A 25104-nucleotide genomic window follows, 5' to 3' on the forward strand; every position below is an offset into this window, starting at 1 on the left:
TTCGTGGCCTAAGGTAGAAGGAGATGAGTTATTAACTTACTGCATTTTCACTCAAAGAGTTGAACTGCACGTGCATGTATTGAGAGCTGTATAATTCATCTCCTTCTACCTTAGGCCACGAACATATCAATCACTCCTGCTGTGGACCACCTGGAGGTCCAAGGAGCTCTCGTTACATGCACGTGTAGTTCAACTCTTTAAGAGATAATGCAGTAAGTTTGAAGTTAATAACTCATCTCCTTCTGCCTTAGGCTATGAACTTATCAATCACTCCACTGTGGACCACTTCTACAAAGAAGGGATCTGAATGCTCCACGATCGCTGGACTAAGTGTGTACATATAGGAGGGGACTATGTTGAAAATGTGCTAGGTTTTCTAAAATTGACTCCTTCCACCTTAGGCCACGAACTTATCAATCACCCCTTGTACTCTTACATTCCGAAATTCCTGTGCAATTGAATTGCTACCAGTCAAGATACTTTCTGGAGTACATCTGTGCAAGTTTCTATGACTGTTTAGTGAGAAGCTGGACCTCCTAAGAAAGTAAAGACCCCCTAGTACACCAGATATTCTCTTTTCTCCTCTCCTCCATAGGGCAGAAGATACAGAGGACTGAAAACTCACCCTTTCCAAGTAGCTTTAATTTTATATTCTGCATTCTGATGTTGCTTTCCCCTTGTCCTCCCTGTTTGAATGCTCTGTCTCGCTGGCAGGCAAAACAAAGCTTTGTATGGCTTCAATAATAAATTAATTAAATCTGCAACCCTTTTAAGCCTCACAAACAGAAGAATTTCCTCTATTTCTATCGCACCTTTACAGTTTTTAAACCACCTTACATTTGAAGTGTTGTCTTTGCTTCAATGTTGAGAACGACACAGCCAACTTCCACAGAGCAAGTTCTCACAAACAGCAATGTGCCAACGAGGAAGTTTTACTTTATTTACTTCATTCAGAGATACAGCACGGTTAACAGGCCCTTGTGGTCCAACGAGATTGCGGTGCCCAGTTACACCCATGTAACGATCAAACCCCGTAAGCTGAACGTCTTTGGAACTGGGAGGAAACCAGAGCACCCAGAGGTAGCTCATGCAGCCATCAGGAGGATGTATGAACTCCTTTCAGTCAGCGGTGGAATTTGAACCTGGGTCATTCATGTCGTGATAGTGTTACACTAAATTTTATACTGCCGTGCTAATGATCCTGGATAATATTTATTCCCCTTGTTCTTTGAGGAGTGAATATGATCTAGAATCCAGAACATGGTTGTGTGTAGGGAAATGCATTCAGATATTTGTAGACCAGAGGATTTCTGATATGAACTTACAGCTTCCTTACAGACAGTGGTGGAATTGAAGCAGGTGTTGTATGTGAACTGCTATGCTACCATGCTGCGGATTCTGGACAGGGTTTGTTCAGCTTGTTTGAGGAATAAGTATTATCCAGCACACAGTTTTGAGTAGGGAAAGGTATTCAGACATTTGCAGATAAGAGGATGACTGACATATTCTAATGAAAGGGGCAGGACGACCTCAGCCTCATAGGCCATGAGACACATCGGTCCACAGGCTCCACCTGGGTGTCTGACAAATTGGAATTTGTTGGAAATACATTAAGGCTCAGACTTCCTGTCTTAGAATGCTGGATTGATAAAGTTATACATCACAGAAACATCCCCTATCAATCATCAGGCATCTGTTTACACCAATACTACACTAAACTCGCTTTAGTCTCCCTACAACTCCTCTAGATTCCACTTACATACTGGGGGCTATTTACAGTGGACAATTGACCTTCCAACCTGTGTGTCTTTATGATATGGGAGGAATCTGGAGGACAAGGGGGAAGCCTGCTCCTTCACAGACAGCACTGGAGGTCAGGACTGAACCTGGGCCTCTGGCCTGGTGAGGCAGCAGCTCTGTCCACTGTGGGAGGACCTGAAGAGAGAAGTTGCTGAAGGAGGTGACAGTATGTAGGAGGATGGGAGAGTGAAACTGCGGAATGGACCTGAAACTGGCCAATGAACTCTAGTATAGAGCTGGCTGAGGTAATACTTACAAAATGTAAGAACTGGGAAGCCACATCTAACTTTGGAGAATGAATGTTGAAATGGTAAAGAGAGACAGCGTGATCTAGAAGTACAGAACTGGTCCAGGACTGGAGCACCGGGACAGGTCCTTTCGTCCACTGTGCTGTGCCAGGTTAATTAAACTAGTCCCTTCTGGCTACATAATCTAGATATCCCTCCATTCTCTGTATATTCATGTGCTTATCTAAGAAGCTCTGTTGTGGTTGCCTCTAATACAACCCCAGCAGTTTATTCCAGGCACCCACCTCTCTCTGCCCTCTAGTGTTAGACATTTTGTCCCTGGCATCAAGATACTGGCTGTCTGTCTAAGCCTCTCATAAACTTATATGCTTCTGTAAGCTCTCCCCTCAGCTCCTACCATACCAGACAAAGTAACCCAGGTTTGTCCAAGCTCTCCTTATAGCACCTGTCCTCTAATCCATGGTGGTAAACCTCTTCTGCGCCCTCTCCAAAGCCTCCACATCCTACCTATAACTGAATGCAATCCTCCAGATGCAGCCTAACCAGAGTTTTATAAATCTGCAATATAATGTACCGGTTCTTGAACTCAGTACCTCGACTAATAAAAGTAAGCAAGCATTACACCTTTACACTATATCAACCTGTGCAGTCACTTTCAGGGAACTATTCTCTTGGACTCTGTGACCCCTCTGCACACCAGCACTGTTAAGGGTCTCGCCATTAGCTGTGTACTGTCCCTTTACATTTGATCTCCCACTTCACAGTTGGCTAGATTAAATGCATTTCATTCATTAGAGCAATACATGTTAATGGATCTATTATTAGCAAACAAGGTGCAGGAGTTCAGTACTGAAGAGGCAAACCTGAATGGAAAGGTTATATTGCAAGGTCAAATGGAATTTGCTAGGTGTCCTTTAAGTGTTGAACAACCTCAATGGAGGGAGAAGAAGAGTTAATGTTTCAGAATTTTGATCATAGAAGCACATCTAGAAGATCTGCTGCCTCATTGCTCCAGAGATCCATTCTCAACCCCGACCCCCATGCCGTCTGTGTGGATTTTTGCATGTTCTCCCTGTGACAGTGCAGGCTTCCTCCCACCTCCCAAAGAGATGAAGGTGGGTAGGTGCTGCCAGGATTAGAAGGCATGTTAATTGACCAGAATAATTTGGCCCTAGTGAGTGGGTGGGTGGTAGAGTCTGGGGAAGTTGAGAGTTGCAGGAGGAACAGTTAGTGGGCTTGCAGATGGCATAAAGGCTGACGGCGTTGTGGATAGTGGGGAAGGTTGCCCAAGACTGAAGCAGGGTAGAGATTAGATGGAAAGTTGGACAGAGTGTTGCCAGATGGTATTTAATTCTGACATATTTTGTGAAGTCAGATAGTGGGAGGATCTATTCAGTAAATGGCACACAGGAACAGAGGGTCATCGGATTTCAAATCCATAGTTCCCTGAAAATGCAGCACAGGTGGGAAGGGTGGTGAAGAAGGCTTGTCTTCCTGGGTCATGGTGCAGAATATAAAAGCCGGGAAGTTCCAGCGCAACCTTAAAAAACATTATTTGTCTGCACTTGGGGTATTGCTGCAGTTTTGGTCACCACTTTGTAGGAGGGATGTGGTTGCACTGGAGAGAGTGAAGAGGAGATTCAGCAGGATGTTGCCTGGATCGGAGGACTTCATTTATGGGGAGAGAGTGGACAGGCTGGGCTTGTTTTCCTGGAGCGAAGGAGGCTGAGGAGTAAAAGAGGTATATGAGATTATAAGAGGCAGTGAGAAGTATAAACAGCATCCATGGAGAGGTTGCTAATTTCCATGATGTGCTGAGCTGTAACACAACATTGCAGTTAATTTCAGTTATGGGCAGAGCAGATAGAAGCCTTTCTATAATACTCCTGTAAAAATTAGTTTCGGTCAATGGGGCCATGCTGAATTTCCTTTCAGAAGTTCCTCTTATCTATAAAAATGGACATTTCTGACTTATGGAGAAATTAAGAGATTCTCAGGAACCAAATCCTTACCTAACCCAGGGATTGCCTATACTCTCTGGTTGCAAAGAAAAAGCATTTCATGATGTATATTGTGTACATTTCTCTGACATTAAATTGCACCTTTGAACCTTTGAAAATACAAAATTTAACATCTTGAAATGACAGTCTACTGAAATGTAGAACCCAGAAAACTGTACAGCATCTCATCAGAAAATAAGATGCTTTTCCAAGTGCATTCATAAGAACACAAGAATTAGAAGTAGGCCACTCCTCTGTTAAGAAAATGGATAGTTTGGCAAATTAGTTTATTATAATCATATGTAATGAGATACGGTGAAAAACTTTGTTTTGCATGCCATTCATGCAGATCATTTCATCACATTGAGGTGGTGCAAGGGAAAAACAATTACAGGGTGCAGAATAAAGTGCTATAGTTACAGAAAAAGTGCAGTGCAGGCAGATGATAGGATGCAAGGCCATAACGAGGTAGATTGTGAGGTCAAGAGTCCACCTTGCTGTACAAGAATTCCATTCAGGAGTCTGATAACGGTGGGACAGAAGCCATCCTTCAGCCTAGTGGTACGTGCTTGCAGGCTTTCATATCATCAGCCCGATGGGATACAATATGACCCAGTCATCACTTTACCATCTTTCTCGTTTATATTCTATGGAACGATGAGATGAGCCACTAAGGAGCGGAGACACGATCAGAGTACTAGCTAAACACGATGTACCTGTACCTGCTGTTAAATATGGTCCTTTTTGTGGAAGGACCATCCAGTAAGTCTGCTTACACCGAGTCACTGGTGTAAGGACAGCCAGTGACATGGTTAACTTGACTTGGGAGAACGTGTAATGTCCTCTTAAAGCAAGCCATTCTTTAGTTAATGTACAAGTCTAAGCTGAAGCTTGCATTACGCATGAGCACTGTGGAGTTGAAGCTGTCCTTGAGCCTGGTGGTCCGTGCTTTCGGGTTTTTGTGTCTTCTGCCTGAAGGGATGACCCTACCTGACCCAATCATCAGAAGCTCAAGAGATTCTGCAGATACTGGAAATCCAGAGTAACACACATGATGAAGGGACTCAGCTCGAATTGTCGGCTCTTTACTTCTCTCCATAGAAGCTACCTGACCTCCAGTATCTTGTATGCATGATCTAATCATCACTTCCTTCCTCTCCCCATAACCCTTAACTCTTTTATATTCTGTGGAGTGATGAGATGAGCCACCGAAGGGCAGAGACATGATCAGACTTAGAATACTAGTTAAATATGAAGTACAGATACGGTCTGTTCTGTGGAAAGGGCTTCCAGCAAGTCTATATATAAGGCCAGCCAGTGATGTGTTTAACTTGGTTCTGGAGAACACATAATTCCCTCTAAAAGCAAGCCATTCTGTGGCTGATGAATTGGACGAGGCTGAAACCTGCACTTCGTAGAAACGCCCTGGTGTGGTAGTTAGGACTGTGATTCCCTCACAACTGCACTCAGGTATGGTCTTTGTGGAATTTCCTGTGCCTACGTTCATTGCCCTGATGGCTCACTTACCTGCCACATCCCACAGGAGTGCTAATTAATCACGTCAATTACCCCTTAAATAGGTGTGTTACAAAGGGGCTGTGAGCACGTATGCAAGGATAAGGAGGGGTGCAGGAACACATGAACGGGGTGAACTGCTCTGCTGGGAGACTACATGGACACAATGGGCCAAACAGGCGGCAGTCCTGGGGCAGGATTCCCTAAAGGTTAACTTGCAGGTTGAGTCTGTGGTGAGGAAGGCAAGTACAATGGCGGTGTTCATTTCAAAAGGACCAGAATACCAAAGCAAAGATGTTATGCTGAGAATTCATAGGGAATTGGTCAGACTGCTTTGGAATATTGCGAGCAGTTTTGAGCCCCGTATCTAAGAAAGAATGTGCTGCCGTTGGAAAGGTTCCAGAGGAGATCTTTGAGAATGATTTCCGGGAATGAAAGTGTGGAGAGTGTTTGATTTCTCTGGGCCTGTACTCACTGGAGTTTCGAAGAATCTCATTGAAATCAACTAAATATCGAATGGCCTAGATAGATTGGGCACAGGGAGGATGTTTCCAGTAATGGGGAAGTCCAGGACCGGGGGCACATCTCAGAACAGAGGTGACGAGGAATTTCTTCAGCTAGTGGGTGGTAAATCTGTGGAACTCATCGTCACAGATGGCTGTGGAGGCCAAGTTATTGGTTAAATTTAAAGTGGAGGCTGATAGATTCTTGATTAGTAAGGGCATCAAAGGTTATGGGGAGAAAGCAGGAGAATGAGGTTGAGAGAGAAAATTAATCAACCATGATCAAATGGTGGCAGAGCCTCATTCTGCGCCTATGTCTTATGGCTTTTTGGCCTGTGTAAGTAAGTAAAACAAATGGGGGCAGTAAGCCCAAAGAAACATGAGAGATGGCATATGGGCTCATCACAGCTGGATGGAAAGTGGTCTAGCCCAGAGGTTAGGGTTAATCGAGAAGGTGGTGCTGGAGACGCAGGCACTCTTTTCCCGCAGAACTGACACCACTGAGAAGTGGACACATGGGGATGAAGGCTGCATGGGCCAGGTAGCAGATGTCCTTGCGCACTCAGCACACCACTGATCATGGAGGTATGCAGGAGGGCGATCGGAGGACCAAGTGCTGGGTCTGAGCTGGAGTGACAACCCGTCCATCCAGTTATGGCCAGTCCTTGGCCTATGACAATTTGGTGGGACAGCTAAAAACCTGCGAATAATTAATCATTAAAAACCAGACCACATTGACTCATTGCATTAGATGATTGATTCATTGATTAATTGACTGACAGACTGATTTACAGATTGACCTACTGAGAGGTTAATTGAACAACTGTTTGACTGACTGACTAATTTATTGATTAGCAGATTAACAATTTTCTAAATCAGATTTCTCATTGATTGACTGACTCACAAAGTGATTGACAAACTGCCTGATAGATTAACGGATTCACTGACTTGCAGGATGATCGACAGTGATTTACAATGTATTGTGACTAATTCGCTGTCTGGCTGATAAACTGATGTACTGAACAGACGAAGGATTTAGTATTCATTCATTTTTCTCTAAATGTGCTCCATCTTTGGTGTCCAGTTTAAACATTGTGGTGCAGGACTTGTTCTGGGACAGCACCGCCCTTGATTTTGGCAACACTAGGGATACACAGGTACACTTAATATTGCACTGGCCTGCTACTCCCTGACCTTAAACCACACAGCTCAAACTTACTTCTCCAGACTCAGAAGGATGCCAGTTGGTCTGCTGGGTCCCTCTCAAATCATCAAAAGAGTTTGAAAAGCAGAAGGAAATAAGGTTAGAAAAATAGGTTGGAACCTATCAGCTCAACCCTTTGCAGGGTGAGCCATCACTGACTGGGGTTCAATTCTTGCCACTGTCTGTAAGGAGTCTGTCGGTTCTCCCTGTGATCATGCGGATTTCCTCAGGATGCTCTGGTTTCCTCCCACATTCCAAAGACTACAGGATAGGGTTAGGGTTAGCAAATTGTGGCTATGCTATGCTGGTGCCCAAAGTACTGGTGACTTTTGCGGGCTTTCCCCAGCACATTGTTGGACTGTGTTGGTCATTGACACAAAACGACATACCTTACTGTGTATGTTGTGACGTCTTGATGTAAATGGTGATAAATCAAACTAATCTGTAATCTTCCAAAGTCCCATCTTCCCCACTCATTTATAATCCCTTTATGCCCACTCCACAAAATTCTGGTCCTTTTATTATCATGCCATACACAGATTTGCTTACAGTACATTTGGTTAAATCACCTGTTGTCAATATAAAATGCTGGACAATCGAAGTAGGTCAAGCAGCATCTGTAGAGGGAAAGGAATGGTCAACGTTTTAGGTTGAGACCCTCCATCAGGACAGAATGATTACACAAAGGGAATGGTTGAAAACTCACAAATAGCCAATTTATGTTCATTCTCTATGCTCTGCTTGCGAGCAATTCCCCTGTCTATGTCACCCTTCCCCCACTACACCCATGCACCTTCTACAGTAATATTTCTTATGTGTTGAAAGTCTTCTGGAAACCCAGAAGTACTGCCCTACTTGTTCCTGTTCGGTTGTCACTACTGTTACATCTTCGGAGAAAAGTAACAAATTTTAAAGACTGTTGTTTTGTAACTCCAGAAACGAATCGAGAAAAGTCGCGGGAGCCGGAGATACGCCTGTACTTAGTTTCGTTTCTTCATTGAGGCACGCCCTTATGGCGTGGTGGCGTAATGACATATGTTATTTATGTTCTTCTCACTTAAGTACATAAGTATGAAGTACATATGTACATATGCACAGTGTACTATATAATACAACTACTATAGAGACATACACAACCTAGCGAGCTTTAAATTGTCCCATTTAGGCCTAAAGATTTAATCATTGTGCAAGATCTCTTACTCTTGTGGGATAACAGCTTTTCTGACTGGGGGTGGGGGTTGGGGGATTACTCTGCTTGGCAATAAGGTTTGTGGCTGTGAACAACCTCAGGCTCTGGGGCTCCCCCATGGTGGTTGTAGGAATTGCCTCAGGGACTGCAGGAAGTGGTTCTGCCAGCTCCAGACACATTTCTTCTCTAACAATTGACCCTGCTCTCCTCAACTGAGGATGATCGAGGAATCATCTTCAGGTGATATCAGATACAGTCTCCACTGTGTCGGAGGGTGGTGCAATTCTGTGCTTAATCTTTCCAAGTACCCACTTTTGATCATCTCTGTAGTCCCACGCCAGGGCTGCTTGTCCAGGAGTGAAACACTGAACCTTCTTATTAGAGCCCTCAGTTTGTCTCAGCTGTTTAACCTGCACACTGCTTCTGAGACTGGGTTTGAGGAGATCCAAGCAGAAGTGCAAGGGATGGCCCAGGAACAGCATAGCTGGAGTACCATGTTCTCTTGCAGACTGCATCAGATTTTCCTCCAAGATTTCCTTGTATTTTGCTGAATTAATTTCACCCTTTACTTTCTCAAGCCTTCCAGGGCCTGCTGCAGTGAAGCATCCCCACAGCATGATGCAGCCACCAGCTTGCTTTATGGTAGGGATGGTGTGTTTAGTCTGATGGCCAAAAAGTTCAATTTTAATTTCATCAGACCATAGAACCTTCTTCCAGCTGCCTTCAGAGTCTCCCTCTTTCCCTCTGGCAAACTCTATCTGAGATTTCATGAGAAATTTTTTTCAGCAGAGGCTTTCTCTCCGTCACTCTCCCATGAAGCTGTAACTGGTGAAGCGCCTGGGCAACAGTTGTTGTCTGTGCAGTCTCTCCCATCTCAGCCACTGGAGCTTGTAACTCTTCCAAAGTTGTCATAGGTCTCTTCGTGGCCTCTCACTAGTCCCCTTCTTGCACGGTCACTCAGTTTTGAGGACAACCTGCTCTCGGCAGATCTACAGCTGTGCCATATTCTTTCCATTTCTTGATGATTGACTTAACTATACTCCAAGGGATTTTCAGTGACTTGGGAAATTTTCTTGTGTCCATCTCCTGACTTCAATAACCTTCTGCAGAGTTGCTTGGAGTGTTCTTTTGTCATCATGATGTAGTTATTGCCAGGATACTGATTCACCAGCAGTTGGACCTTCCAGATATGGTGTATTTTTACTACAGTCAATTGAAACAGCTTGACTGCACACTGGTGATCTCCACTTAACTAATTATGTGACTTCTAAAGCGAATTGGCTGCACCAGTGATGATTTAGTGTGTCATATTAAATGGAGTGAATACTTATGCAATCAATTATTTCGTGTTTTAAATTAAATCCAAATTAAAGGCAAAATTAAATTAAAAGCAAATTAAATCCATTGTGATTCAATATTGTAAAACAGTACATGACAACTTCCAAGGGGGTGAATACTTTTTGTAGCCATTATATATATATATAGTTAAATGGCAATAAAGTTCACTTGACTTGACGATAAGGGCAAGTTCATGTTGGCATTGCTAAAATGAGGGAAATGGAATTTCTACTTCATATTCCAGTCATTTTGGGTGGCCAAAGAGACCTGGGAGTGTGGGGTCTTTTCTGGTTTCCCTTGAGATCATCTCTGCGATGATAGGGAGACTTTCCATTTGCATTAGTGAGAATATGTCAAGAGGAGTGTCCTCTTTCAGGTATTTCCTTTTCCAAGGGTACATAGGACAATGCATCAGCCTTTCCATGATTAGATGTCCTCTTGAATTCAACATTGTAATTGTGTCCTCTGAGAAAGAGAGCCCCTCTCTGCATTTGTGCTGCTGCTGTTAGTGCATTGAAAATGGACACCAGTGGCTGATGAACTTTTTCCCATACAAGTATTGTTGAAACATTTTACACCCCAAACCAGGCTCAAGACTTCTCTGTCAATCTGCACCTAATTTTTCTCTGCAGTGGTAAGGGAACATGATGCAAAGGCTATGGGGTGTTCACTTCCATCACTTATAACACGTGACATGACTGCATCTAATGTATACCATAAGGCAAGACGTCACAGGCAAGCTTCACTGGATGACGTGGATTATGTCCGACGTCACCATTTCCTTTGCCTTTTGTAAGGCCACCTCACACTGCCACATCCATTGTCATTTCTTCCCGGTCTGCAGTAACGAGTTCAAGGGGAGAAACACATTAGCCAGGTTTGGCAGGAACCTGTTATAGTAATTGACAAATCCTAAAATTGACAATAACTGTGACCTGCCCTTTGATCTTGGGGCATCACCACTGCTTGAACTTTCTCAGCACACTTATGCAAATCTTGTGCATCAATGGTGTGACACAGTAAGTGATGCTTGGTTTAAATAACTCACACTTGACGCACCATGCTCTCAGCCCATAATCTTCTAATCTTTTTAACAGTCTTGAGATTTTGGAGACACCCCTTGCCATCCTCACTGGTAACAATGATGTCATCTAGGTAGCGCTGAGTGTGCAGGCAATCTTGCAGCACCTGGTCCATTGCTTTCTGCCAGAATGCAAGCACAGAAGCTATTTCATAAATACGAGGGATGATTAATAAGTTTGTGGCCTAAAGTAGGAGTCAATTTTAGAAAACCTATGTTATTTTTCAACATAGTCCCCTCCTACATTTACACACTTAGTCCAGCGGTCCTGGAGCATACGGATCTTGGAACTCCAGAAAGTGTCCACAGCAGGGGTGATTGATAAGTTCGTGGCCTAAGGTAGAGGGAGATAAGTTATACAGCTCTCGTTACACGCATATGCAGTTCGAGTGATTAAGCAGAAAGTTTGAAGTTAATAACTCATCGGGAGGATTGATAAGTTCATGGCCTAAGGTAGAAGGAGATGAGTTATTAGTTTTAAACTTTCTGCATAATTTCTCAAAGAGTTTAACTGCATGTGCATATAATGAGAGCTGTATAACTCATCTCCTTCTACCTTAGGCCACGAACTTATCAATCACCCATGCTGTGGACACTTTCTGGAGGTCCAAGATCTGTATGCTCCACGACTGCTGGACTGTGTGTAAATAAAGGAGGGGACTAAAATTGACTCCTCCTACCTTAGGTCACAAATTTATCAATCACCCCTCGTAAGTCAATTATAGCAATAAAGCCCTTTGTGAGTTTTTATAGTGAGAAACACTTTGGATTCTTCTTCCATCTCCATCTGTAAGTAGGCCTCAGCTAAGTCCACTTTGCTGAAGTGTTTCCTTCCAGAAAAGTTTACAAAGATCCTGGGCAGTGGGTATTGATCTTAAAATCCCCACAAATCCTGACAGACCTGATTACTGAGACCACTGGCATTGCTAATGGGCTCCACTCAACCCTGGAAAGAATTTCTACATCCTCCATGTGATTTATCTGACTGGCTACTTTATCATTGATTGTATAAGGAAACAGATGGGCTTTGTAAAACCTGGGTGTGGTATTTTCATTTGAAACTATTTTACTCTTGATATATTTGAGTTTTTCAGTGCTATCTTGAACACCTGCTGTGGCATCATCCAGTAACTTTCTTAATTCACTTTCAGTTGACTATTGCAGGGGATGTGGCATGAAAATGGTGGATGGATCTCCAATCAAGTTGAGGTTGTCTCAGTCAATCACATCCCTACAATCCAGGCCCTCCAGTTTTTAATCACATACAAATCCAATGTGGCTTGTTGCTTGTTGTATTTCACTGTTACGAATGCCATTCCCACAGGAGTTATCTCTTCTCCAGTATAAGTTCTTAGTTGGATATCTGCAGGCTTTAGTTTAGTATCTTTGAAGTGCCATTTTGTGGAGTGACTGAAACTGCAGAGTCAGTATCCATTTTAATTAATTTGCCATTCACTACACATGGTGTAAGCCATATTACTTGCCTCTTGTTAGTTTTCGCTTCATTACTCTCAAGGCTACCCATTCCTGAGCCATTCTCATTATTATCAGATTTTTTTATCAACAGCATGCAGATTAGCACAGTTTTTGAAATTGCAACTTAACATTTTACCTTTATCTTTTCCCCGTGCTGTCAATTTATTTTGTCTGCCCAATATGCCCACAAAATGTGTCCTACGTTGTTGCAGTTTTTGCAGGTTTCTTCTTTAAATCTGCATTGGTCTGGTATATGAGAGTCCCTGCCACAATGGCAACACAATTTGTTTGGCCAGCCAGGTTTCAATTTAGATGTTGCGATTTTGTTCACGCTCACTTTAATTTCTGGCTGCTGTTTCCATTGATACAGCGATTTCAACTGCTCTTTTAAATGTGAGTTATGTTTCAGTTAGGAATTATTTTTGAATGCTTTCATGTGAGATTCCACAAACTAAATGATCTCCCAGTGCATCGTTAAGCCAATCACTGAACTGACAATGTTTGAACAATCTCTTCAATTCAGCCACATTAGATGAAATTAACTTCCCCTCCTTTTGATTCTGCTGATGAAACCTAAAACATTCTGCAATCAACAATGGTTTGGGTTCTAAATGATCCTGTGTTATTTTCTTGATATCAGCAAAGCTTATTTTGGTTGGTTTGGTTGGAACAGTTTAAACTAAGCAAACTGTATGAAATATTTTTCCACCTATTGCACTCAGTAATTTTGGTATTTGCTTTTCATTAGCCATTTCACTACTTTCAAAACACTGTTCAATTCATTCAGTATACATCATCCATTTATCTGTTGTGCAATCAAATGTGCGTATCTTTCCAATGTAACAAGCCATTCCTGCTTTTTAAAAATGTATTATTATTACCACTGCTTATGAAACTGTGAATTTCTTCCATTTTATGCCTTTTTTAACTCAACCATCTCTCCCTGTCCTTCCAAATAAACACCTCTGCAGTTTTTTAGAACTCAAACATTTCTCTCCTCTTACGAAGAGAAAACATACTGTGCATTAACAGAAGGTAGTTATCTTGGGTTCATTTTAAAACAACTTCATTGCCACTGTTACGTTTTTTTAAACTCCAGAACTAATATAAAGAAAAACATGGGAGCCAGAGATACATGTGTACTTAGTTTCTTTAATTTAGTGAAATGATCACATGTGACGTGGTGGCATAATAACGTATGTCATTTACATACTTCTTACATACAGCCCATAATGAATTATGGAAATGAACAAAGAGTGCCTAAACAAACAATATATTTACAATATTACTCAAATATTATTGAAATATAAAATACACTACAACTCCGTCTTAATGATTTTTAAAAATTTCCTTAAAGATGGACTCGTAATGACAGATTTCAGTCTAACTAGTCTAATCTGTAATTTTCTGCTTTCTGTTTCCCTCCTTCCTTGAACAGCATCATTACTGTAATTCTCTGGGATCTCACCGGAACTCTGGGGAATTTTGGTAGATTATTGAGTGTGAGTCTTCAGGTTCCTGTACTTCCTCCTCAGTGGTAGTAATGAGACAAGGGCATGTTCCGAATAGTGAGGGTCCTTAATGATGGATGTTGCCTTCTTGAGGTACCAACTTTGGTAGATGTCCTTAGTGATAAGGCTTGTGCTTGTGCCCGTGATGGAACTGCTGATTCTATAACCCTCTGAAGCCTCTTACTATTCTCTGTATCCAGACCAGCAGTGCTGAAACCACTCAGAATGCTCTCCACTGTACACTTGCAGAAATTTGCTAGAGTCTTTGGTGACATACCAAATCTCCTCAAACTAATAGCTAGTGGTGTGCTTTCATTGTAATCGCATCTGTTACGTATTCCGGCAACAATAAATATATGAGTTCGGCAAGGGTTTCTTATAACAAACAACACGTTTATTAAACACAGAAAACAAACCCCCCAAAAGTAAACAAACACTACCGTAACCGGAAACAGCTGCTGAGTGGCAGCCCAAACAGTTCTTAAAGTGATATTCCAAAAACAGTTCTTTAAAAGTGATATTCCAAAAACAGTTCTTAAAAGTGGTATTTCCAAAAGTTCGATATGCTCACAGTCCATTTAAAAGGAGAGACTTTATAGGACAATTTAGGTTCTCTTTCACGTCGCTTGCTTCGATCCCCGACATCGAACTTCTCACGAAGAATTTACGAAACAGAACGGCTTAAAGGCACTGACCTTTCCTTCTCCACTACCTTCAATCCTTTCTAGTTAAACCTAGGTATTAACACGAAGATAGTCAATGAAATCCTTCCAAATAAGGATCAAACAAAGGTCGCCCCCGTTTCACCGTAGAAAGCGATTCTCCTCGATCTTTAACTTCCAACTTCCAATCTTCACTCTCCCCGAATTTCGAACTAACAGAATCATAAAGAACCTGCTGGCAATGACCTTTTAAACTTTAGCATTAAATAAAAACTTCATCCTTCAGCTAAACTGCGTCATCACTTAAAACACGCAGTGGCATGAAGTCAACCTGGCAAATCCAGCCACGAACTGCCCCTCCTCACAGGGTGGGGTCTACCTTTTATAACCTGTAAAAAAAACCCATCACATGATCTCTACTGGCGGGAAAATGACGTCACCACCATCACAAGACCATCACCTCAAGTCCAGTACAGCTTCAACCCCAGTCATGTGACAAGGGCTCCACTGTCATGTGTCACGAGTACGTAACACATCAAATTGGTGGGCTCAGGATAGACTCTCAGAGATTCTGACATCCAGGAACTTGAAACTGGTCACTCCTCAATGAGTTTTTGTGTATGTTCTCCTGATTCCCCCTGAGTATTTATGCATTGTGCATATTCTCATGATTTCTCCTTCCTGAAGACTACGGTCACTTCTTTGGTCTTGGTGATGTTGAGTGCAAGGTTGTGTTCCAACACCATTGAAACAGCTGATTGATCTCACTCCTATATGCCTCTTTTTTGCCATCTGTTATTCTGCCAGCGTCAGTTGTGTTATCAGTGAACTTACAGATGCCATTTGAGCTGTGCCTAGCTACACAGTCGTGAATGTAGAGAGAGTAGAGCAGTGGGCTAATAACGCATAAATACTTGCATTTGTTACATTATTGACCAGAAGGGCTATTTTGTTGAAATGGAAAGATGCTTCTGCTCCTACTTTGATACAATGGTTCTCTCAGGTGATGCTATGTCTCAGTTAGGAGAAAATCAGAAGCCGAACTTTTGATCCTCGATTTGATTTTGAGAAAAGGTGGGGCTCATTTGCCCGCTACTATCATCTGATTTGAGTTAATTAATATGGTTTCTTTCCGATTTTTCTTTAAATGGATTTGAGTTGGCGGACTGATGTTTTTTAAATGGAAGCTTGTGTGATGTATAGCTCCGGGGTTGTGCTCCCAATGGGGTTTGTTTTTCTTGTTATTTTTCAGTTAGTAGGGGTTCTTCTTTTTTCCTTCTTTTTTTGCTTTCAAAAAAAATTCTTTAAAAAAATTTATTTTTTCATCTTATTATTGATATATTGCTTAGCTTTGTTAATCAGTTACTTGTTAATTTAATTCTTCATTGTACATAATGACATATTGACTTAATGCATCTTTTTTTGTTGATCTTCAATAATAATTAATAAAAAAGATTTAAAAATGTAAAAACGCATCCTTGAGGTGCGTTCATGTTTACAGTCAGCGAGAAGCGGATGTTATTACCAATCCATGCTGTGGTCTCCCAATGAGGAAGTTGAGAATCGAGGGGAAAGCATGGAGGCACAAATTGTAGATGAGTACAAAGAGCATGGTACTGTTGAACACTGAACTGTAATCATAGTCAGCGAACAGCAGCAATATCCTGCTGACAGTTCAGAAAACTACACCTTCTACACCTGAGATTTACGTTTTGATGTGTTTTGGGGCTGATTGAGCGATCTGATGCTTTGCTGTCTCTGAGGGAGTTTGATGGGGTTTGGAGCGGAGTGTGCGGCCTGGAGACGTGGCGTGAGCCCATGACCGGCTCCATTGTTTCTCTCCAATTGAGGTGTGGAACAAGGTTGAAGTCGACGAGGATGAGAACGGAGGATGAGCAGGTGCTCAGCACCATCTGCCTGCATTTGACCGGTCTCCCTCTCCCTCTCTCTCGTGGCAATTGGACGAGAGTGCAGGAGCCAGGATTGATTGGCATCACTGTAGACACGTTTTGGGGCAATTTGAAGTTCATGCTGCATTTTTTCCAGGATTCTAGTTACTCCTTTTCTCTGCTGTTTTTGAGCGGTTTGATTGGGGTGGTTGATGTGGACTGGGGAGCTTTGACAAAGAGTGACCCTGCTGCCCACATTGACCAACAGCGTGGCTTTGAACTGAACTATGCAGAATGCTACTGGTTTTATGCTCGATTTTCTACATATTGTTAGCTCACTCTTTACCATTTGAGCAATATGTTCTTTTCTTTGTGCGCTGGGTGTATGATGTTTTCTTGGACGGGTTCCATGGCGTTCCCTTGTTTCATGGCTGCCTAGGGGAGGACAAATCTCAGAGCTGTATTCTATACGTACTTTGAATCTTTGATGTAGGCACTGCTGTTGTCCAGGTGATCCAAGGCTGAGTGGAGAGCCAGTGAGGTCGTGGCCACCGTAGACCTGTTGTGGCAGTAGGAAAATTGCAGCAGTTCCTGGTCCTTCCTTAGGTAGCAGTTAATTCTGGCTATGACCAACCTCTCAAATCACTTCATCACAGTAGATACAGTGTGATTGCTCACTAAGGCAGCTCACCCTGTTCTTGTTGGGCACTGATTGTCGCCCTTTTGAAACAAGTGGGAACCTCCAACTGCAGCAGAGAGAGGTTGGAGATGTCCAACGGCCAGTTGGTCTGCTCTAGACCACCAGCAGCCTAATGCCTTGCGAGGGTTCACCCACTTGAGGGATGTTCTGATGTCACCCTCTGAGGCAGACACCACAGATACTGTGGGGATCTGCACACGTGTAGTTTTATTCCCTTTTCAAAGCGTGCATAGCAGGTGCTGAGCTCATCAGGCAATGAAGCGTCACCGCCCGTTACACTAACACGAACAATTCTGCAGACACTGGAAATCCAAAGCAATGCACGCAAAATGCTGGAGGAGCTCAGCAGGCCGGGCAGCATCTATGGAAAATGGTGAACAGTCGACGTCTTAGGCCGAGACCTGTACAAGAGATTGCTGGATGATTCACAGTGTGGAGCTGGTATTACATAAATATGGTGGAACGTAACAAATTTTTCCTCAGGGTAGGGATTCCAAAGCTAGGGGGCACAGATTCAGGATAAGATGGGAAAGATTTAAGAGGGATCTGAGGGACAACTTCTTCACACAGACGGTGGTGAGTGTATGGAACGATCTCATGTAGTGCTGGTATTTCATCAGACATTGCCTGTGTAAAATTCAGCCCGCAAAGTTGCAGTTGTATAAGTCATTGGTGAGACCACACTTGGAGTACTGTACACAGTTTTGGTCACCCTGTTATAGGAAAAATGTGGTCAGACTGGAGAGAGTGCAGAGCAGATTTTCATGGATGTTGCCAGGGCTGGAGTGCTTCAGTTACAGGGAGAGGCTGGCCAGGATAGGTCTTCATTCCTTGAAAGAGACAGGTGACCTTATAGAAATGTGTAAAATAATGAGAGGCATAGATATGGTGAAAGGCAGCCAGTCTTTTCCTCAGGGTAGGGAGTCCAAAACTAGGGGGCATAGATTTAGGATAAGATGGGAAAGATTTAAAAATGATCGGAGGGAGAAGGTGGTGAGTGTATGGAGCAAGCTGCCAAAGGAAGTGGTTGTGGGGATATAATAGTATCATTTACGAAGCACTTGGACAGGTACATGGAGAGGCGGGGCTTTGAGGGCCATGGCTGAACTCAGGAAATTGGGACTAGCTGGGTGGGCACTGTGGTCGGCTGAAGGGCCTGTATCTGTGCTGTATTACTTCATGACTGTACAACTCTTTCAGACTTAACTATATAATAACAATCCCACCAGACCCTCTCCGAACTCTCCCCATAGTCCCCAAAGTTTTAACTCTCACTTACTTTCTCAGCTTCCTTTGAAAACTGCATTGAACTGCTAACCCTGGCAGAACAACCTCAGATCCCAGCTACCCACTATCTAAAACATTTCCGCCTTATTTCTGTTCTTTTGCCAGTCATGCTGCATCCTTTTGTTCCTGAGATCTCCACCGATGGGGCAAGTTCCTCTCTACCGATTCTGAACGTTTCTGCCACCTTCATAAATTCCTCCCTGCGCACCTTCCCATCAGATTGTCTTGGAACCTTTTTATTTCTAAAGAGACTATTCCCAGATTCACCTATCAATCCACAGACCTACAGGCTATTAGATGACAAGACCATAAAATATAGGAGCAAAATTAGACCATTCAGCCCATTAGGTCTGCTCTTCCATTCAATCATGGCTGATTTTATTTTTTAACCTCATTTTCCTACCTTCTCCCAAACCCTCATACTAATCAAGAACCTATCAATGTCTGAATCAATTACACCCTGGATTGATTTTGCTAAATCCTTTCCTCTACCCCTAAAATGCAGTGCTCAATACTGGACGCAGTACTCCAGTGTCTGTGAATATATCAGCATCTAACTTCTTGTTTATCCAAGAAGATCTGGCTTTTGCAGAACTGGCACAGAAGCAGAAGCCAGCAGGGATTGGCCATGATCATGTTGAAAGGGGGGCAGGTCTAAGCAGCATGATGGATGATTCTTATGCCTACGTGTCTTCATGTCTTCCTCTGGAAAGTAAAAGAGGTCCAGGTATGACCTTTGGAAAACAATCTCACATGTAAAGTTCAATTCTGACCAAACTTGAAATACAGAAGGTTGTTTGCTAACTGTGGCAGGGCTTGAATGTCACCACCTCCTACAAAGTAAAGCCAAGTGGCATAGGTGACAGCAAGGTTTCGCTCCAAATGGAGCTCAATGCCTTTTGTGCTCCCTTTGACCAACAGAACATGGAGGCTCCTTCACAAACATCCACAGCCCCCAACAACTCTGTGATTTCAATCTCTGAGACCGACATGAGCGTGTCTTTCAGGAGGGTAAACCCACAAAAAGCATTTGGCCCAGACGGTGTACCTGGCTGAGTATTGAAAATCTGTGCTAATCAACTGGCTGGAGTATTTACTGACATCTCTAACCTTTCTTCAAGCAGGCTTCAGTTATACCAGTTCCCAAGAAGAACGTAGTAAACTGCCTCAATGACTATGATCCTGTAACACTTACATTTACAGCAATGAAGTGCTTTGAGAGATTGGTCATGAAACATATTAATTGCTAGAGGTGTGACTTGGATCATCTTCAATTTGCCTGCCATCACAACAGGTCAACAGCAGATCTCATCTCATTGACTCTTCGCTCAATCCTGGTACATCAGGATGGTGAAGATGCATATATCCGTATGCTCTTCATTGACTAGAGCCTGGCATTCAATACCATCATCCCCTCAAAACTAATCAATAAGTTCCGAGATCTTGGCCTCTATATCTCCTTGTGCAATTGGATCCTCAATTTCCTCTCTTGCAGACTCCAGTCATTTCAGATTGGCCACAACATTTTCTCCACAATCTCTATCAGCACAGGTGCACCACAAGGCTGTGTGCTTAGCCCTGCAGCTCCATTTGCTTTATGCTTACAACTGTGAGGTTAACTCCAGCTCTAATGTCATGCATGTTTGTTGATGACGCCACTTTTGCTGGCCGAAACAAAGGTGGAGACAAATGCCTTGTAAGATGGAGATTGAAAATCTGGAAGAAAGGTGCCACAACGTTAATATCTGTCTCTCACCGTTAGAAAAACTAAAGAGCTGATTACGGGCTGCAGGAAAAAGAAACTTGTGGTTCGTGAGCCAACCATCATTAGGGGATTTATTCTGTTGTTTTTCTTTGTTCTACTGTGAAAAACTGCAAGAAAATGAATTTCAGTGTAGTATATGTTGACATATACATACTTTGATAATAAATTTACTTTGAACTCTTTCACTTTCTCTGTCTCTGCTTCTCTCTCTGTCTCTCTCTGTTTCTCTCTATTTCTCCCTCTGTACTTCTACCTCTCTGTTTCTCTCTCACTGTTTTCTCTCTCTCTTTCTCTGCTTCTCTGTTTCTCTCATTGTTTCTCTGCCTCTCGGTTTCTCTTTATGTCTCTTACTGTTTCTCTCTCTCTGTCCCTTTATTTCTCCCTTTATTCTTCCTTCTCTTTCTCTCCCCCCTCTCTCTCCTCTCTCTCTCTTTTTATGTCTCTGTCTCTTTGAACTCCCTGTTGGACAATAGCAACATTTTCTCTATTAATATTAGAGTTCTATCTTTCCCTGTACTTTGCAATTTTGTCAGATTAGTACCTGTTGAAATTCCTTTTCTAAAAATTGCTTATGAGTCTGGGACCAAAGTACACATTTTGAAATTGATACTCAGAGATTTTCCTTACTGTGTTCAAGGGCAGGTAGATTAGATTGGCACGTATCTAGGGAATGACAACATAAATGAGGGTGGGATGAAAGTGAATCCTATCTGCAGGTTCCCATGTGCCGTGACTGACAGCTAGAGACATGATAGACATGAGTCTATCAGCTCAAATGAATATTAAAGGTTCGACAGCACCATCTGAAGATCAGGAAATGTTCTGAGGGTCTGCTCCATCATTTTTCCTGGTAGAGTTATTTATTATCAAACGTAGGATCGAGCAGAATGGTGGTTACAATTCTGTCCTTCAATTGTATCTGAAGAACATGATGATATAACATCACACAACCAGGATATGAACAAGCACTACAATTTATCTGGTCAAATTTTAATTGAATAAATGTCAGTGTTGTTGTTATGTAATGTGTTGTTGCAAAGTCTGGCTTGCAAATTGTTCTGTCTTCTATGAGTTTAAATTGTTCCAGTGGGGCTGGAGGATGAAATAATGTTTCTCTTTCTCTGTCTATCTCTCAGGTGTGGTGAGACATTGAACCAGGATAATATGGCACGCAAGAAACAACCAAGGCCACCCTTTCACCTTCCATCACTAAACATTGGAGATCTCTTGTGATCTGTCTCCAAAGCACACTGAGTGCAGTCACCATGGAGATAGCAATGCTATCAATGGCACTCTGGTGAGTTATACAGTGTCTCTCACTTCCATGATGACTTCCCATTCTCACTCTGACAGCATAGTCGAGCATCCCATCTCCAGTGTGCTCCTCAATTCACAGAAGTTTGGAGTGTTGCCCACCCCTGTAAGGGACAGGTTGCTAATCACCCATGAGCAGCCTCTGACACCCATCAGTCCTGTGATTGTAGTCGCACCCTCATTTGGTGACTGCTGTGACTGTAAGAGTGAAAAGGCAGGTCACAACTAATCACTGTCTCCTATATGGAGAACCCCTGTACATGTTGAACCATTCCGGTTCCCAATGCAGCAGCTTTCCTTTATCATTTCCATCCTTATTTCTCATTGGTCACCACCTCCATCTTGACCAGCCTTTAACCTCTTGGAGAACCCTGCCTTTCTCTATCTCTGGCCTTTTGTGTGTGTCTTTCTGCCCTCTGTCCACTTGCTGCCAGCTTCAAATTCAGTTTTCCATCCCTAATCTCAGAGTCATGCAGAACTGAAGTAACGCCCTTCAATCTAGCAGGTTCATGCTGATCATTCAACTACATGAATCCCACCTTATTGTCCCCACATTCCTGTTAATGGTCCCCGTATTCTACCTGTCACCTACACACTAAGGGCTCTTTACTGGGACCAGTTAAGGATGATGGCAGAAGGAGGTTCTCTCCACAAATGAGAGGCATTGGCTCTTCCCCCATCAACAATTGCTCAGTCAATAGAACTGAGAGTGCAAGGAAGATGTATCCTAGTTTTGGAGGTGGATACAACTGAAGACCTGCTACATTTCTGGGGATCTTCCTCCGACAGTCGATTCATGGAATATTGTCCACTTAGTTATAGGGTCTGATTCTTCCTTTGATACCAAGACTGAGATTACTCTAAAAGCTTCAGGAGAATTCAAATGTAGTGAATCTAGAGTATCACACACAAAATGCTGGAGGAACTCAGCAGGTCAGACAGCATCTATGGATGGGAATGAACAGTTGGCATTTCAGGCTAGAAAGGAAGGAGGTAGCTACACCTCATACTCTGCCTGGGTTGCCTCCAACCTGATTGCATGACATTAACTTCTCTAACTTCCCCACTGCAGTGACTAGTGGGGTACCACAAGGCTCAGTGCCGGGACCCCAGTTGTTTACAATATATATTAATGATTTAGACGAGGGAATTAAATGCAGCATCTCCAAGTTTGTGGATGTCACGAAGCTGGGCGGCGGTGTTAGCTGTGAGGAGGATGCTAAGAGGATGCAGGGTGACTTGGATAGGTTAGGTGAGTGGGCAAATTCATGGCGAATGCAATTTAATGTGGATAAATGTGAGGTTATCCACTTTGGTTGCAAGAACAGGAAAACAGATAATTATCTGAACGGTGGCCGATTAGGAAATGGGGAGATGCAACGAGCCCTGGGTGTCATTGTACACCAGTCATTGAAGGTGGGCATGCAGGTACAGCAGGCGGTGAAAAAGGCAAATGATATGTTGGCATTCATAGCAAAAGGATTTGCGTACAGGAGCAGGGAGGTTCTTCTGCAGTTGTACAAGGCCTTGGTGAGACCACATCTAGAATATTGTGTGCAGTTTTGGTCCCCTAATCTGAGGAAAGACATTCTTGCCATAGAGGGAGTACAGAGAAGGTTCACCAGATTGATTCCTGGGATGACAGGACTTTCATATGAAGAAAGACTGGATTGACTAGGCTTATACTCACTGGAATTTAGAAGATTGAGGGGGGATCTTATTGAAACGTATAAAATTCTAAAGGGATTGGACAGGCTTGATGCAGGAAGATTGTTTCCGATGTTGGGGAAGTCCAGAACGAGGGGTCACAGTTTAAGGATAAAGGGGAAGCCTTTTAGGACCGAGATGAGGAAAAACTTCTTCACACAGAGAGTGGTGAATCTGTGGAATTCTCTGCCACAGGAAACAGTTGAGGCTGGTTCATTGGCTATATTTAAGAGGAAGTTAGATATGGCCCTTGTGGCTAAAGGGATCAGGGGGTATGGAGAGAAAGCTTCAGTACAGGGTTCTGAGTTGGATGATCAGCCATGATCATACTGAATGGTGGTGCAGGCTCGAAGGGCTGAATGGCCTACTCCTGCACCTATTTTCTATGTTTCTAACTTCTTTTAATTACTCCTCCCTCATCCTTTCTCTCTTTTTCCGTTTCACATTCTGGTTGCCTCTCATCCCTTCTCTTCTGCTCACTTTTCCATCAGCTTCCTCTGGTTTTCCTCCTCCTTCTCTTTCTTCCACGGTGCACTGTCCTGTCTTGTTACATTCCTCCTTCTTCAGCCCTTTACCTCTTCCACCTTCCTCCTCACCCAGTTTCACCTATCACCTGCCAGCTTGTACCCCTTCCTTGCCCCACCTTCTTATTCTGGCTTTTGACCTTTCGTTTCCAGTCCTGGCAAAGGGCTCCATAGATGCTGCCTGTCTTGATGAGTTTATCCAGATTTTTGTGTATTGGTTGCGATTTCCAGCATCGGCAGAATATCTTGTATTTATGAAGTGAATTTGGAGACTCTTACAGCACAGTAAAACCTGGACACTGAGAAAATGGCCTTGAGCCATAGCTCCTGTACACCTAATTGAAGCATCTTGGATTCATACACCACAGAAATGGGCCGTTTGGCCCACTGAGTCTGCACTGACCAGTAAGGTCCCACCCACATGAATCCCATCCTATTTCCCCACATTCCCATCGTACTCACCTATACACTAATGGTACTTACATTGTCCAGTTAACCGACCTGCACACCTTTACAGTATGGGAAGGGACTGGAGCAGTTGGAGGAACCACATCACCACAGGGAGAACTTGCAAAAACACCCGAAGTTAGGATGAAACCCTCATCGCAGGAGATTTGAGGAAGCAATGCCACAAGCTGCACCATTGTGCTGCCCCATTTATCTCTCTTTTAATGACCCTTGTTAAGGTCCACATCCTTGAGCAATAAACTGGGAGAAAGTCTTTGAGCTGTTTAAAACTGTTCTGCTAACCAGATGGAGCTGCCCAGTTGAACCCAACTAGCTGCTGTTGTCCTGCAACATTTGCCTGATAGGCGCCTCTCACTCCTGATACAATCAGGAGTGCCAACAGTTCCTTTCCCCCCACAGAATTCCTCCAGCAGCCCGTGGGTCACTCCAGATTCCAGTATCTACACACTGCTGTGTCTCCGCCACTCACTCTTCATCCCTTTGAATGAGCCTCATTTGCTTTTTGCATGAGGGAGCTGATTTTTGCTCTGCAGAATCCTAAATGGCCCAGTAATTTGTCATTGAGAAGTAATTTTTATAAATATTATCATCATTGATTGACAATTTTAAACCACTCAAGGCTTGGTGCTAAGTGTTCCTTTCTTTGTATGCTGTCATTTTCAAAAAGAAGATAGATAAATCTTGGAGGAGAAAAGAAATAACCAGGATGGAGTAGATGGGGATACAGGATATATCTGGACTAAGTGATTTTGCGCATCCTTGTGATACACTTTGGGATAATTTCCTAGATGGTACAGAAGGTTGCCCAGAGGGCCATGGGAAGTGGCAACAGACTGCATTGTGTGCTCTTTTTTTCTCATGACTGGGAGCTCTTTCTCCTTGACATGATAGTGGCCTACCACCCCCCCCACCCCACCGTCACC

The sequence above is a fragment of the Hypanus sabinus genome, chromosome 9, assembly GCF_030144855.1.
Source record: "Hypanus sabinus isolate sHypSab1 chromosome 9, sHypSab1.hap1, whole genome shotgun sequence".
Classification (NCBI taxonomy): Eukaryota; Metazoa; Chordata; class Chondrichthyes; order Myliobatiformes; family Dasyatidae; genus Hypanus; species Hypanus sabinus.